Source organism: Ammospiza nelsoni, chromosome 15 (genome assembly GCF_027579445.1).
Source record: "Ammospiza nelsoni isolate bAmmNel1 chromosome 15, bAmmNel1.pri, whole genome shotgun sequence".
Lineage (NCBI taxonomy): Eukaryota > Metazoa > Chordata > Aves > Passeriformes > Passerellidae > Ammospiza > Ammospiza nelsoni.
This window is the reverse complement of record NC_080647.1, coordinates 12,103,002-12,117,881: the sequence shown is the minus strand read 5'-3', so window position 1 is coordinate 12,117,881 and position 14,880 is coordinate 12,103,002.

The window sequence follows — 14,880 nt, the reverse complement described above, 5'->3', positions numbered from 1 at the left end:
CTGTGTGATTCAGGGCCCCCAGAGTCATTCTCTTATCTGAAGGTACACCAGTGTCTGAATTTCTGAGCTGTTGGCATACAGCTTGATTCTCTTTGTTAGGAGAAGCAGTGTTGTGTTACAATGCTGAGCTGTAGTTGTAAAAGAGGAAATGGAGGTAAGCTCTTGGGACTTGAGCTCTGTTTGAACCTAAGGCAGTAAGAAAAAGGATGGAGAAGATGCATGTGGATTCCTGTAGAAAGCAGCTTTTTTAGGTGCTGGTGTCCCAGTTCTGAAACCATGAGACAGAGCCAATTGAGGTCCTGTTTCAAAAGGCAGGGATACAGACTGGGAAGTTTTATGGGGAAGGATGCACAGGGTGAAAAGCTAGGAAAGTTGAGTAGTTAATTTGGGGACTGGCTGGCTGAATGCCTGGGATGGAGATTTTTTTAGTGCAGGTTTGCTGTCATGCTTCACAACCCTTTTGTCCTACCAGCTTTGGATGGTTCTTGCTGAGATGATTCCCACTGTTTGGAGGGGTGATCAGCTGCTTACCTGCAGCTGTGCTCTGAACACAGTACAGACTGCTCACAGGCCTGCAAAAAAGCTGTTGCTGCTTTTAGTTGCCACATGAGACACTGGTTTAATAGTTTAAGTGGAAATAGCTCAGGGCATAGGCACAGGGGGTATGTTATTAATTAAAACTGTTTGTAATTGAAGAAGGATTTATGAGTGAGAGTAATAGCAGTCGGAGATTAAGAGCAAACACTTCTGTGGGTGTAGGCCCATGCTGCAGGCACCATGGAGGAGATGTTTAATACCTTTGCATTCTTCATCCTCAAGATGCAGTTTTTCTTACCATGCTTAAGTCATTAGTGTGGCTCTGCTAATGTTAGAGATCAACTGGAATGCTGCTCGTTTCAGGGAATGAGTCTTTGATGTGTAGCTGGTTTTGTGTCTGACTGAGAACACAGAAGAACCCACTTTGCTCTCAAACCATGTCACACTTTGAGCCCATTCCTAGAATAATTCCTACAGAATTAGCAAGTGTTGGGTCATTCTTAATGTGAAGCATTATGATAGAGCATAGAGTTTCCTTTACAAACTTGTGTTATGTTGACAATGCAATGCTTTTTTCTCCAGAGTCAAGTATGCCCTCACCAAAAAATTCAAACCAGAGGTGATTTTGATGCTCTGGGTTTTGGAACTATTTTGATGGCTGTTTGTGTTAGGTGCAGCTGCCTGTTCAAATGTGGAGTGGCTGTAGCTCATCATCTGCAGGTTTTGCCCAGTATCCCTGAGACTTGGGTAGGCACCAAATCCTGTGTTTAATAGAGATTCCTCTGCTGGCCTTAATGCTTAGGGGCTTCAACCCAGCTCTCAGTTTTGCTTATTTAAACTGGGCCTTGGGTTTTATATTTGAATTGTGATGGCCTCTTTCTATATGGTAATGACTGACTCATTATTAAGCCAATTCCTTTATTCCTATCATTTATTTTTAACCTGTTACAGTTCTGCAAACAGCGACAAGTCACTCACTCCTTTTAGTACTTCTCTCTCTTCACCTTTCCTTACTAAGTGCTTTCCATGGAAGCAAATATTGTCTGTAGTGAGATATCTCTTGTGATCCCCAGTTAAGATAAGGTTGAGCTTTGTAGGGCAAGATGAGGCTTTTATAACACTTGGTAGGTATTTTGCTTTCCTACCCATGTATTTTTAGAATTGTTTTTTCTATCACCTCTGATACTTAAGGCATGAAAACAGTGATTGCAGAGGAAAAAATTTCCAATTTTATAGACAATTCCTGTATCAGTTATCTATTTGTCATGGCCCTTTGGGAAGACTTATTAACAACACCAAAATAGCAGCATTTTTCTGTGTTGTCAGATACTTACTAGGTTCAGAACAGTGGTCAAACAGTGGTTCAAACTCTGTGGTCAAATGTAGTTTTATTTTAGAATATTACAGGACTCAAGAATATTTAAGTACACTGAGTAGCACTGGCAGTGGGATCCAGGCTGCTTTCATTTCTCCAGCCCTAAAAGAAAAATACATTGAGCCTTTAGGTCAGGAAATCTTAGAGAACCCCTCAGGAATATGTGATGGATCCAGCTCTTCAGGATACCTACCCATGCCAAAATGCTGTGTTTGCTTTACATCAAGCTTATGCAAGGGATTCATTTGGAAGAAGAGCTGAGTGACTTGTGAACTTTCTACCTCAGCTCAGCTGTGCTCTAACTGCATGGTCCAGATTGCTATTTGATGGGATAAATGATTTTTGTGTGCTTTATGGACTTTGTTCAAAAAGTGAACAAGTAATTAATCTCAGCAGGTAATTCTGCAGAGCACCAGAACTAATTTGCTGCAGTTCTATTCAGTTACAGATGAAGCAATGGAGTAATGTGGCTGATTACATAAGCATGAGCTCAGTTGATCATATCTGTGTGTGGATATAATTCATGAACTCGTTGACCAGTAAAGCAGACCAGAGTAATTTATTTTGTGTTGTCTCCTTGATTTGTGACAAGTTTTCCTTCAGTTCAAACTCTGCAGTTTGCTCATCTCAGAGATTCATGTACAGGCTGATTGACCAGTAGAAGGAATTGCTGTGCTTGTAGAAGCCAGTGTGCTCTGTGCACTGTAAGGGAAGTCCCCTTGCCTGCAATCCTGGCTTTTGGAGATTGACAAGGACTGGTCCTGAATCAGATGATAATAGAAATGCAGAAAATGAGGTACTAGAGGTAACTGTGCCATGACTGCTGTGGTTTGGGTGGGTAAGACTTATCCATCAGTAACAGAATGTCAACTGACTCTTCTTTTTCTCATTTGCATTCCTAGCACTGGGAAATCAGTATAAAGCCATCATTTGCTCTTAACAGTCTTTGAAAAACACAATCTGTCTGTAACATTTCCTCAGGAAAAAAAAATGTGCTTTAAACTAGGCTTTTGATACTTGGTACAAATTTAAGCTGCTTTAGCCAAAAAAGGAGCTTTTTGATAAAACTGCTGTTGTTGATGGATTTTCCTCTCCAGAATACACTGCATATTTCTTTTGTGCTAAAAACGAAGGTGAATATTATAGAATACTGTATATGGCACGTTGTACAGTATCCAGGTACCACTTACCTTGCAGGTCCTGCCTCCTCTTCTTGCAGCTATTTCCAAAGAACAAGGCAGGATCCAGCTGCACTCCTCTGTATGAGCACACAGGAGAGCGCTGTCCCAAAGAAGTCACCACACAGCAAGATCAGTCAGGCTAAAGGGATTGCCAACACACACAGCAAATGTGTGCAGGTGGAAGTGTCAGTGCAGTTAGCACAGGATAGCTCCTGGAGTTGTTGGACCTGGCCTTGGAGCTATGGCACAGGTACCCTTGGAGAGGTAAAGAGATTCACTTTGCTGGCTATGGCAGATCACAGGGTCAGAACTGGAGGGCAGCTGGGGGAAGAGACTGGAACTTGAATTTTTTACCCACTGCCAGCGATATCTGCTATTTACTACCACCCATCCACAGGGATTTTTTCTAGTGAGAACTTCAATCAGTGGATACCTGGACTTTTACCTAATTTTGCATAGCCTGATGCCGTCATCAAGTTCTGCAGGCATTGTAGCCCATGCTTTCCTTTCTTGTCAGTTCTTCTGAATATTCCATTAAATCCCTGTTTCAGTATTGTTTTGCCTTTGTTCAGCTGGCTTTAGACTTTTCTGGGTTTCTTTCAGGTACACCTTTTCCCTGTCTCATCATTTCCTTCCACAAAAAATTAAAGTAATAAAAAAGGCTCATTGAAATTTGCACACCGCTGGAGGATGGTGCTGCACTTGAACAATGCCATTCCATTATCTTTTTCATGGTGTTAGTGCTGGACTTTTGCCCTGCTCCACACTTCAAGAGCATGTCCCTTCATTTTGACACAAGGTTCAGCTGGGAATGAGTTCAGTGGTCAGAATGCAGAATATGCATATGGTGCTATCCAGGGCAAGGCTTAGCATGAGACAGGAAAATGCAGCAGTGAGCAAATGATAAAGGAATTGAACTAATATACATTCCCTATTTTATCATGCGTGCCTTGGGGTATGTGCATGTCTTAGTGTTAGCTCTAAGCAGTGCATTGTTTGGGAAAGTACATCCAAGCATGACTAATCTGCGTTTGTCTCCCTCTCCCAAAACATTGTTTCATTTGAAATGTTTTATTTCTCCGTATTTAAAGAATATTCTTTCATAATGCAAAAGCTATTTTTCATTTTTCTAGAACAATTGGTTGAAGTGTTTCTATTAATCTTTCTATTATTTAAGTACTTCTATCTGCAATACACAATAGAAACAAATTTATTTTGTTTGAGACAAGCTTGCTTTTATCCTACAGAAACAATGACTCATGAGATTCATCCAACCCTCATCTGTATTCCTCCCCCAACTAATAAGTTAAATGTAAGTTTTGTGTTTGAATTAAAAGCCAGCCTGTGCATACCTCACCAGGGAGCTTGTTTGAACATGGAGTTCACAAGAGGAAAATTCCTTGCCACAGTAAAACTGCTTCATTGGGCATTAAGGAGCTTTGCAAAGCTGCTCCTGAAGTGAAGAAACAGCATCAGATTTAATTCATTGCTCACACTTACAGTGGTCCTGGTCTGGTGTGCACTTCACCAGGATGCCAGAAGGTTTGTGGTGCTGATACGTGAGACTACAGAAGGCAGAGACCTGTAATGCTTTGTCTTTGGGCCTGTTAGTCCTGCAGATGGAGAGCATCAGGATGTCAGATTCTACACTGATCTAGGATAAAAACACCCTCTGTTTTCATTCTGACACAGCCCTGCAATGGTTGTGCTGATCTAACAAGAAGGGAGTGTGAATGATGGCAGGCACTTGCAGTCAGTGTGCCTGCTGGAGCCCCATGTGGTGAGGAGACCCTGGCCTGGAGCTGGCTGCACATTAATGCAGAGAAGATTTTTAAAGCTAAAATGACATATGGGCTTTGGGCTTGCAACTCCACTGTGTGGATGGACCATGGGGGTTTAGCCAGGAGGAAATAGACCCTGATCTGTACAGTTCACTGCATGAAAAATAGCTAATTTCTCTACAAAGCTGTGGATTTTGCATTGGGCTTTTTAACTGAGCAAAGTCTTCCGAACATCCAAGTACTTCATTTTGGTGAAATCTGGAGAGGATTGCAAAAGAAGCTTTCAAAAAATAAATTTATATCCTGTTCATCAACTTGTTCCTGTTTGGACACAGCTCACAAAACACTGCCTTGCAGATATTGGGATAACTGGTACTTAAGTAAGAAAAGACTCATGAGATTGATTTTCTAGGAACAATAAAAACTTCACACATAATTATCTCCTCCCTTCACCTTTCCCTAGGGATGGCCTGTATTTGCAGAGCCTGCACAGTAAACATGTCTATTCTCTTTGCTAGCCAGAGCTAAAAGCCTCTTTCTGTATAACCCTAAGGCCAGGCTATCTATGGATTCCTGGTAAGAGGGTTTTTGAGATTTTGAAGCACTTCTGTTTTCCTGGAACTCTCCAAAGCAGGTGTGCTTCTGTGAATGGAGTTCTTGATAGGTGAACCTGCAGAACTGCAAGTGACCCAGACCTGTACAGCAAAGGGTTAAGAAAACATGCATCTGCAAAACTGAAAGATAAAAACAACCTAGACCATTAATTTCACTTACGGAGAAATTAATTTTCTTACGGAGAAAAACGCTTTGAGCAGAGACAGCATGTGGAAGGAAGAAGCAAAACACCACCACTGGCAGAAGTGGGAAGTTGAACTATGTATTGAAGCTCAGAGATTGAAGGCTCCAGAGGGTAATTCATACTCCTGCCTTCCTGCTCAGTCAGAATTATGGCTGCAAGTGCAGTGAGAACCAGAAGCTTACATAAGAATTCTGCCAGAAATATGTTGGGCAGCTCTGTGAATGGGCAAGGAATGTCTTTAGTTTGATAGGTAATATTTACTTTCTCCCATCCCATCTCCAGACCAACTGCAAGAGAAACCTACTGTGACTCACTGCAGACCAGTAGGCCAAGAGAGATTTTTACATTTCTCTGACAGAGTGGATTTCTGTTGGCTTTGATGGATGTGATTTCATGGGCACTTCAACACTAGAACTGACATAAGTTCAAGTCAGGCAGGGTTTTCTTTTGGGTGGATTTCTCTTGGCTGTTATTGACAGCTTTCCTTAACTTGATTTTCATGAGTGATGTGTTGATTTGACATAGTCCTATGCATGAGCTGAATGTAATATTCCAAATTTGACTGCAAGGTAAACAAATTCCCAATGCAAAAGGCAGTCTCAAAGACTTCCAAAGTCTTCTCATGATGAAAGTAATTTCAAAGTAAAAATCTGTGTGCTGAAAAATATTTAATTTCACAGAAAAGTAATTTAAGCAGCATGTATTTTGCAGTTTGATGGTTTCCATACAACACAGTATTAGTTTCCTTGTTCATTTGTAGGTGTCTGCTCATTAAGTAAGATCTTCTTCAGAAAGTGTAGGGGCTGTTTAAATGCTTTAGGGGATGAGGATATTTATTATGAGCTGATAATCCTTGTAACTTGTTACATTAAAATATAAATGGATTATATTTCGATGAGAAGCATGAAAGTGATTACTAAACTATGGAAATAAATGTGTTAGAACCCTAAATAGTGTAATAATCCTCTAAGGGGAAATTGCACCTCATTCATTTATAATGGTATTGTGATTGGCTTTGTTTTAGCCCAACTTTTGAGTCAATGCTTCCATGAAATTCTCATGACTTGCCTTCCAAAATGACATCAAAGACAAAAGGAGAAAAACAGTCTTGACAAAACCAGGTCACTACATCAGCAAGAGCAGAGTGGGCTGAGCAGCTCTGCTTCCTAAATCAAAGCCTTGCTGCAGGAGCACTGCTGTGCTCCCATTAGTGTGTCACAAACGCCGTTCTCAGCAGTGAGGGACCAAAAAGTGTCACAACTACAGAAAAAAGGCTGAAGGCTTTGGCCAAAGCCTGGTGCCCATCTCCTCAGAGCGCTGCTGTGCTGAAATGAGGATGTGGAGGTCCTCAAGGTGTGGCTTTTGGGGGATGTCCTGGCCCCAGCTACACTTGTAGCCAGGAATGCACAGGGAGGGAGTAGCGAGTCCTTGGTGCTTAAATCAAGCAAAAATCCCAGCAAGGGATCCAAGGTGTTCTGCCAGCCCTGTCCTTCCAGAGGCCCTTTCATAGTCTTGGCCAAACTGCCAGGTGTGGAAGAGACTAAGGCTCTTCCAGAGGAGACTGGTCTGTGAGTCCAGACATCTGGACTGTGAGGGAAATGTATGGACCTCAATCTGCCTGCAGAGCAAGGAGCTGTCCAGGAACCATCATCTCCCTCTCCTGCCTCAGCTCCTGTGCGTCCCCAGAAGAGCTGTCCATTAAGGGACACTTAAGGGACACAGAGGGGGATTTGGATACATATACAGGACCATAGAGGCTGCTTTGAAGTTTTCATTTCATCAAACTAACTCCAGGACCATGCAGTCTGCTTTGAAATTGCCATTTAATCAGAATAACTCCATGTACAGTTTGGCTGTCTGCAGTGGTGGGGTGGGACCCAGAGTACACTCCAGAAAAGGACTCTCCTTTTGGATCCTGTGTGGCTGTATCCTCCAGGCTTCTTTGTAAAGGGCCAATATAGTGTCTATAGCCAAAACTCATTGAGATAATTATAGCTGGAGGGCTTGGTAATTAATGTCTAGTACAGCCTACTGTAACATGCTGCTGCTTTACACGTATTTTGGGCAAAGTGGGAGTGCTGAGGTGTGCTCGTTTGCTGCTGTCTGACAGGGAGAGGGTGACAAATCCTACAGGAAGAAGGAAATGTGCCTCCCAGCTTTTGGGGTTTTAATTAAATTAACTGCAGTGGCAGAAATGGCAAGGTGCCAGGGCTTCTCCTGTGACTGAGCAAGCACTTTGCAGAGAGGGAACCTGGGCACAGGAGGCTCACACAGGTGTCTGTGCTCAAGAACAGCATCTGTTCTGGCTAACAAGCCTCTGTGTTGCTGATTTACTCAATGAAGAAAAGACCTTCACCTGTGTCTGTGCCCACGTGGGTGCAGGGATTTGGTGTTTCCAGTGAGTAGCAATACCAGCACAGGGTCTCTGGCAGGTTTCACTAAAGCCATCCAACAGAATTTGTAGCAAATGCCAATGGAAGCCACGTGGCACAAGCTTTGCTCTTTCTATGAAATACCTCAGAGAAGATTTAGCAGAAGTGAAGACCTGTCCTGGGGTTGGAATGTCATGCTGTGCAATGTCTCCTAATGGAGCTACTACTGCCTGCTGAAACCTGGAGTCTGCTCCTGCACTTGAGATCCAGAGTTTCCCTGGCTGCACCTTGGCACAGATATCCCAGTTTCCAGGTGATGTAGCTCACAGAGAGGTTCAGATCAGCTGCCTCTCCCCACACCCTTCTGATGCCCTGCAGGGGCACGGACAGGAGGCACCTGGGCATGTGGGTCTGTGTCCCAGGGGAGGCTGTGACTGTACACACCACATGCCAAGCACGACCTGGCATCTGCTCTGACCCAACAGGTCATCCAGAGGAGGAGACTAGGGAAGGAAAAGAGAAACTTACTTTTTTAACATTAGGAAGACCTGCCTATATTTATATCCATGTAAAATAGATGACTTCTATCACCTGGGACTTCTCTGTGTAGGATTTTGAGCAGAGCAAGCTAATAATGACTGAGTCTTATTGGGGTTTAAAATGGAATTCTTGCTTCTTGTTGTAAATAGAAAGTGATAGTGTAGCATGTAGGAGGTCTTTAATCTTCTAGATTTATTACATTTTGTAGGATTATAATTTTTTTAAAGCCTTTTGTTTCATCTTGAGCACTGACAGAGGCAAGCAGGTAACTGAGGGGACACACAGAGCATTTTAATGGGGCTTTTCCCTGAATTCATCTGAAGCCAAGCCCCCTCTGACCACAGCCCCACCCTCTCATCTGCATTTCGTAAGGGTATTACCACTGTAATTAATAGGACTTGTATAACAGTACCTAATTAAACTCTGATCATATAGTGTAAATTTAACTTGATTATCATTAGCCTCAGTGAACTCTGCAGGAGATTAATCCCAGTGATTCACTCAGCACAGAGAGCACAGCAGCAGCTCTGCGCAGGACCCAAACATTGGTGAACAGCAATGCTCTGTGCCCCCACACCCTGCAAGGTAGGTCTGGGTACCAGCAGCAGCACTGGGGTCAGGGAGGGGGTGGGACAGGAGTCTCCCCATTTTCAAATTGCTTAAAAGCCCCTGGAATGCCAGCAGGCTTCTACGGCGCCGTTCTTAAAATCACTGAATAAGGAGTCTGTGAGAGGATTATGGCTTACATAAGAGTTTTATGTCTGTCCTAAAGCTACAGCCCCTATGCATTTGTCCACTGCACAGGGTGTCTGCCAGTGATTCATGGACACCAGAATGTCCTGAATGACTCCGAGCTACATTTTGTTTACAATTATTACAGATGCAGGACCTGCTCCCCATCTTATGAAAGCTGATTAGGTTTAGTCTGTGGGAAGAGAGCAGAGGCAATAATGTTCTATTTCTTTATATTAATTCCTGCATGTCGAAATGCTGTATGCTTTGCTTCTGCACATTGTGCTGGAGAATCCTCTGCTAAAAAAACAGAAGTAAGCCTTTTATATAGTGGGGATTTTTCTGTTTGTAGTCCTGAAGTACAGGGCATGGGGTTTGTCCTGTCTTTGGCTGAACACATCTGTTTGTTTGCTGCTAATAATAGTTTAATCAATGGGGCTGATTCCTGCATATTCTCTGTCTGACAGTAGCCCAGAAGACCCAGATGACAGCAAAAAAAGGTGTTTCGTATATGTCACTTTTTCATTCTTTTTTGTTGTTGTGATGCTGTTGCTTAATTAAAAGCAAAGAGAAAGTTTTACTCCTGTTTGCATGAATGGTCACATCAAACAGTACAGGAAAATCTAGGCCAAGCTGCTTTCAGTGGGCTAAGGAACATTATACCATTGCACCACTTCCTTTCATAGTAGCAATGCCTCTTCATAAACATCGGGCACCTTCTGAACTTTGTTTGAAACCGCTGGTTTTGCTTCCCCCAAGTGCCCGTGGCCCACCTTGCCCCGCTGTGGCTGTGGCCCGGCTGTGTTTGGGAGCTGTGTCCGTGTGGGATGGGGAGGAGAGGGATGTGCGCGGGGCGCATCCCCGCTGCCGGCAGAAACCGTGCTGGTTATGTAACAGCCTCGCTGCCTAACGAGGTGAAACTCTGTCAACTCTTCTGCAGGAGCTTTCAGAGGGTTTGGGGCTGCTGCTGGCTGAAGGGTAAGTCAGGGATGTGCTCCTCAGGGGGGGCTGTGTGTCGGGGTGCACACGCAGGTGTGGTGTGTGCAGGGCTGCAGCGTTAGTGACTGAGATGTAAGCAATCAGTGACTGAGATGTAGGCAATGGTACCTCGAGCAAACACAGCACTCAGCACCTCATCTGAAATAGATCATTTTAGGGTATTGGCACTTTGTGAAACAGCTCTGTAATTTGTCTGTGCTGTTTGTCTGTTTTTGTCTAACATGTCTCAAACACAATTAAATGTAAGCTGTGCTAAAGCCACAATGGCTTTCCTTTATTGTGGTAATAATATTTTGTGAGAGAAGTCTGTGCTCAGGCAGTGAAATGCTTTATATCAAATGATCCAGGCTGCTGTTACTATTCAGAATGTGATTTGCTGGGGCTTTGCTGTTGCTCTTTGCATTTGCTATTGTTTCTTGCACTTGCAGACTTGTACCTGTTTGCAGCACAGTTGCTGTGTTTGCTTGTCCAAGTGCAAATGTTCACGTTGACTGATGAGTGCATGCTGGATAATTGTGTCCATGAGTGCTGGATAATGTCTGTGTCTGTTTTGAGACTGGGGCTGTAGGTCTGGATGTGCTTGCCACTGTCATGGAAGAGTTACTCTTAGGCAGAGCACTCTCATGGAGCTACTGTCAAATGTGTGTCTCAGAGCAGAAAGTAATCTTGGTTTGCAGCAAGATGAACAAAAGGAATGCCTGAGCTTTTCAGGTGATATTGTGGAAGCTGTGCTTGCACTGTAAGTACTGTATGTGCTTCAAGTACCTGGGAGCTACTAGGGGAGCTGGTTCCCTTACAGACACAGAAGGGCTGTGAGGAGGGGCTGTGCACACACAGCACAGGCTGCTGTGAACTCAAAAGGTTCCAACAGAAAGAAACAGAGCCCAAATGAGCCTAAATAAGCAAGGGATCTGAATTATTCACAAACAGAAATGCTTGTTCCTGAGCAGTCAGGTGTCTGAATCCAGAGCAGCCTGAGGCCATGGGACTAGCATTGTGAGGGTGAGCGTTGTCCTAAAATGAACTGTGCAACAGAAAAAGCATTTGGTATGAGATACAGGCTCGTATTCCCCTGGGACTGAGAATCTCTTGTATTCAATTTTTAGATTCTTTTTGTTACTGTCTAAAAGGCACTTGATGTCACAATTCCTGTCACTTTGGCTTTTGCATTTGTTCCTTGCAATATTCAGCTGGAATAGCAGCCTGCCGGGGCCCACAGCCTGTATCCCATTGCATCTTTGTTCTCTTTCTCTTGCTGTGCTGGAGTCCAGTGGTTCCATAGATCTGGGCTGGCCCCTGACTGGTTGTGTGGCCTTTTTGTGAGGAGATGAGTGTAAAAACAGGGGCTTAACTTGAGGGCAGTCTCTCCTCCAGACTCAGGGGAGCTGCACAAGGACTGGTTGCCATGCTGGACTTCTGGGGTCATGGGTAATCAGATGTGTGGTGGCCACTTCTTTTGCATCTCCCCACTTCTAGGGCTTCTGGTGTGCTGCTAAAGCTTTGCAGGGAGCAGCTCCCTGATATTTTGTACCCCCACTCAGGCACCTGGGAGGGCTGTGGTGGGTACAGCCAGGGCTGTTGGCCTCAGACCCCAGGAGGGGAGTGAGCTAATGAAATCTCATCTTGGTGGCAGGTGTGGCATATAACCATCTTTGCACCAGGGGAGGTGGCTTCTCTGTGCTGCAGAAACACTCTGTGAGCTGGGGAGGATCAGGAGAAGATCCCAGCATGGCAAAGACAGCAATGGGGTTGGGCTGTCCAGTGCTGTGAGCTCCCAAGCATTGTGTGCATCAGTGAAGACAGGCAGATTGCCAGAAGTTATCACTGGTAGAGAAATATCATTGTTGCATAATTTTAGTTTTTCTTTTCTTAGTCTTTCACAGTTTTTCTGACATGATCACTGAGGTGCTGGTGGCTTTGTAACCTTTGCAGCCCCATAGCTGAGCCTGCAGGGTTGCTGCCCACAGATGGCAAGCCTTGCCCTAGATATCAAGCAGACTTCTCTGCGCACACACCTGTGTTTAATTGCCATCATGAAATGGTAATAAAGAAATCTAAAATGTCATTAAAATGTGGAATGGGGCTGGGATTTGCAATCTAACTGCAAGCCTCCTGCTGGCAAAACTGCTCCAAGTTTGTCTGAACACTGGACAGTTGTTTCCCTCTGTGAGCTGCTCTCTCAGCTCTCTCTGATGCGGCTTGTTGTGTTTGTCACTGACTTGCCAAGATATGTTGGTGTCAGCACCTCTCCTGAGCCCTTCCTATGGTGGAAATTCTGCCTGGTTAAAGCTCCTACCAGCCAGATGGCTCAGCAAGAGCAGTGCAAGGCATGCTTTGCCCAAGGAACAGCTTCCTTCTTGAAGGAGAGTTATTTTGATGTAGACAAGGATCATTAGGACTGCCCTGACTCCCTGATGCTGCTACCTGTTCTGAGAATGGGCACTGATCCCACCTTACCAATGTAAAGCCTTTCAATGCACTTTGCAGTAAAATGACTCCCTGGTGCTTATAAACCACAATAGACCTTAAACCCTGTTGTGTTTCTTGCTTTAGCTTTGAGCTGGCCCAGAGCTGGGTTTGACTGGCAGCTCAGTCACTGCTTGCAGTTAAGTTCCTTGGGATGGGGGGATGGATCCCTGCCCTGTCCCAGTCCTGTCCCCCTGCTGCCCTTGGTGCAGGCTGAGCCCTGAGAGTTCAGCTCCAAGCTGCAGCCAGTGACAGTGGCCACATGCAAACCTCAGCAGCAGGACCAGAGCCACATTTCTCAAACTGACAAGGAAAATAAAGGCTTTTATTCTGTGGGGAGGAGAGGACAAGAATTATTTCAAACATTCTAATAAGCCCCTTCCATTTCAGTGCAGCTCTTGGAAAATTTCCCAGGATGTCTTTAAAGAGCTCATTGTAAAATAGTGGGGTGTTCTTTTCCCACAGGTGTATGTTAAAACAAAAACATTTCACTTGGAATTATTACAGAATTACCTGGTCTTGGGATTCCTGTGAGGAGCTTTGGGAAATCATTCACCTGGGCTGTGTTATGAGAGAGGCGCTGCTGCTGTGCAGGTCCATGGTTTGTGTAGAGGGGAGGCAGAGGTTCAGAACATGATCCTGCCTGCCTGGCTTTAAATGGGAAATTGTAGGGGTTCTTTTTCAGCACTGAAATTGGTTCTGTTCTTTAACTTTTTGGCATAAAAAGGGAGGCCTTACTACAAACAGTGTGGTTTGCAACAACCTCATGGACTATGCCAGTTTTTTTTCTGAAGTATTTTGTTTAAGGAATCAACAGAGAATTACTTCCAAACTTGTTTTAACATTGTAACACAAACTCCTGTACATAGGAAGTAGAAGTCTTCCTCTTCCTTTGCATCCTTTTTTGTGTACCTGGAAGAGCAGTGTGGTCCTTACCTGCTGCCACAGAGCACCCTGGGGCAGGTGCTGAGCCCTGTCAGGGAAAAGGAGATCCTGACTCCTTGGGGAGCTGAGCCCAAGGCACACCAATGAATTGCATTGTTTTCATTGACTCAGGTAACCTTTTTATTAGATTACCATTCCCTTCACAGACTCAGGGACCAGAGTAATAAAGGTAATGAAGGATGAGTAATAAAAGCAAGCACAGATGCTTATCTATCCTAGTCCCTCTGACATGCCAGTCCATTGAACCTGTTTGCTGTTTGAACCTCATCTTAGTTAGAATTCAATTTTGAATCTTTGTCAATTGGGAACTCCCCTGCTCAAAGCCCTGCTTCAGCTGTATGGAAAATTCTGTGCCAGGCTGTATGGTTATTAATAAGCTGATTTTGTTAGAGAATGGAGCACCATGTCTGAGCTCTTGTGGCAGGCAGGCTAATGATATTGGACAGCAAGCAACTGTCACTTTTGCTAAATCTGTCATATTGCAAGTAATCTGCTTACAGCATGCAGTGAGGGTGGGCAGAAAGACAGGCTAATCCACCTTGGGGCTCTACCCAAAGTGAAATTTGGAGTCTGCTTTTCTCAAGAGCACAGTTATCCCTTGGAAACTGTTGTCTCGGAAGCACAGAAAAAGCTAAAAACCTAAACAGGCATCAATTTAGCTGAATAAACTCCATCTGTGTGTCTACTCCAGGTCTTCTAGACCCGCATTCCTGAGCAATGATAAAATAGGACTTCTGAGGAACAGAAGTGACATAGAATTTGTCAGAAAATGTGTCCTTGCACATTGCTTAAAAACGCAGCACAGGTTTGGAAGCAAATCTGAGTATTCTCTACTATAGAAAAGGAGAATTAGACTTGGTCAACAGTACTGGACCCTCAACAAAGCTTTCATGGGTGGCAGCTGTGGAAGTAGCACACAAGGAGGCCCTTGGTTATCTCCTTGTGTTTCCAGTGCAGCCAGATGCCAATTCCCAGCCTAGGGACCCTGCTGGGACCTCACCTGCAGCAGTGTGAGCACAGCCCATGGGCTCTGGGATGGGTTTGGAGAGGCAGGAAGGAGGTGCAGGCACCCACTTCTGCTAACAAACCCCTTCCTGCACCTCCTCCTGCTCATGTCCAGCCCTGGCTTGTTCTTGCCTGTTGCTGCATTAGA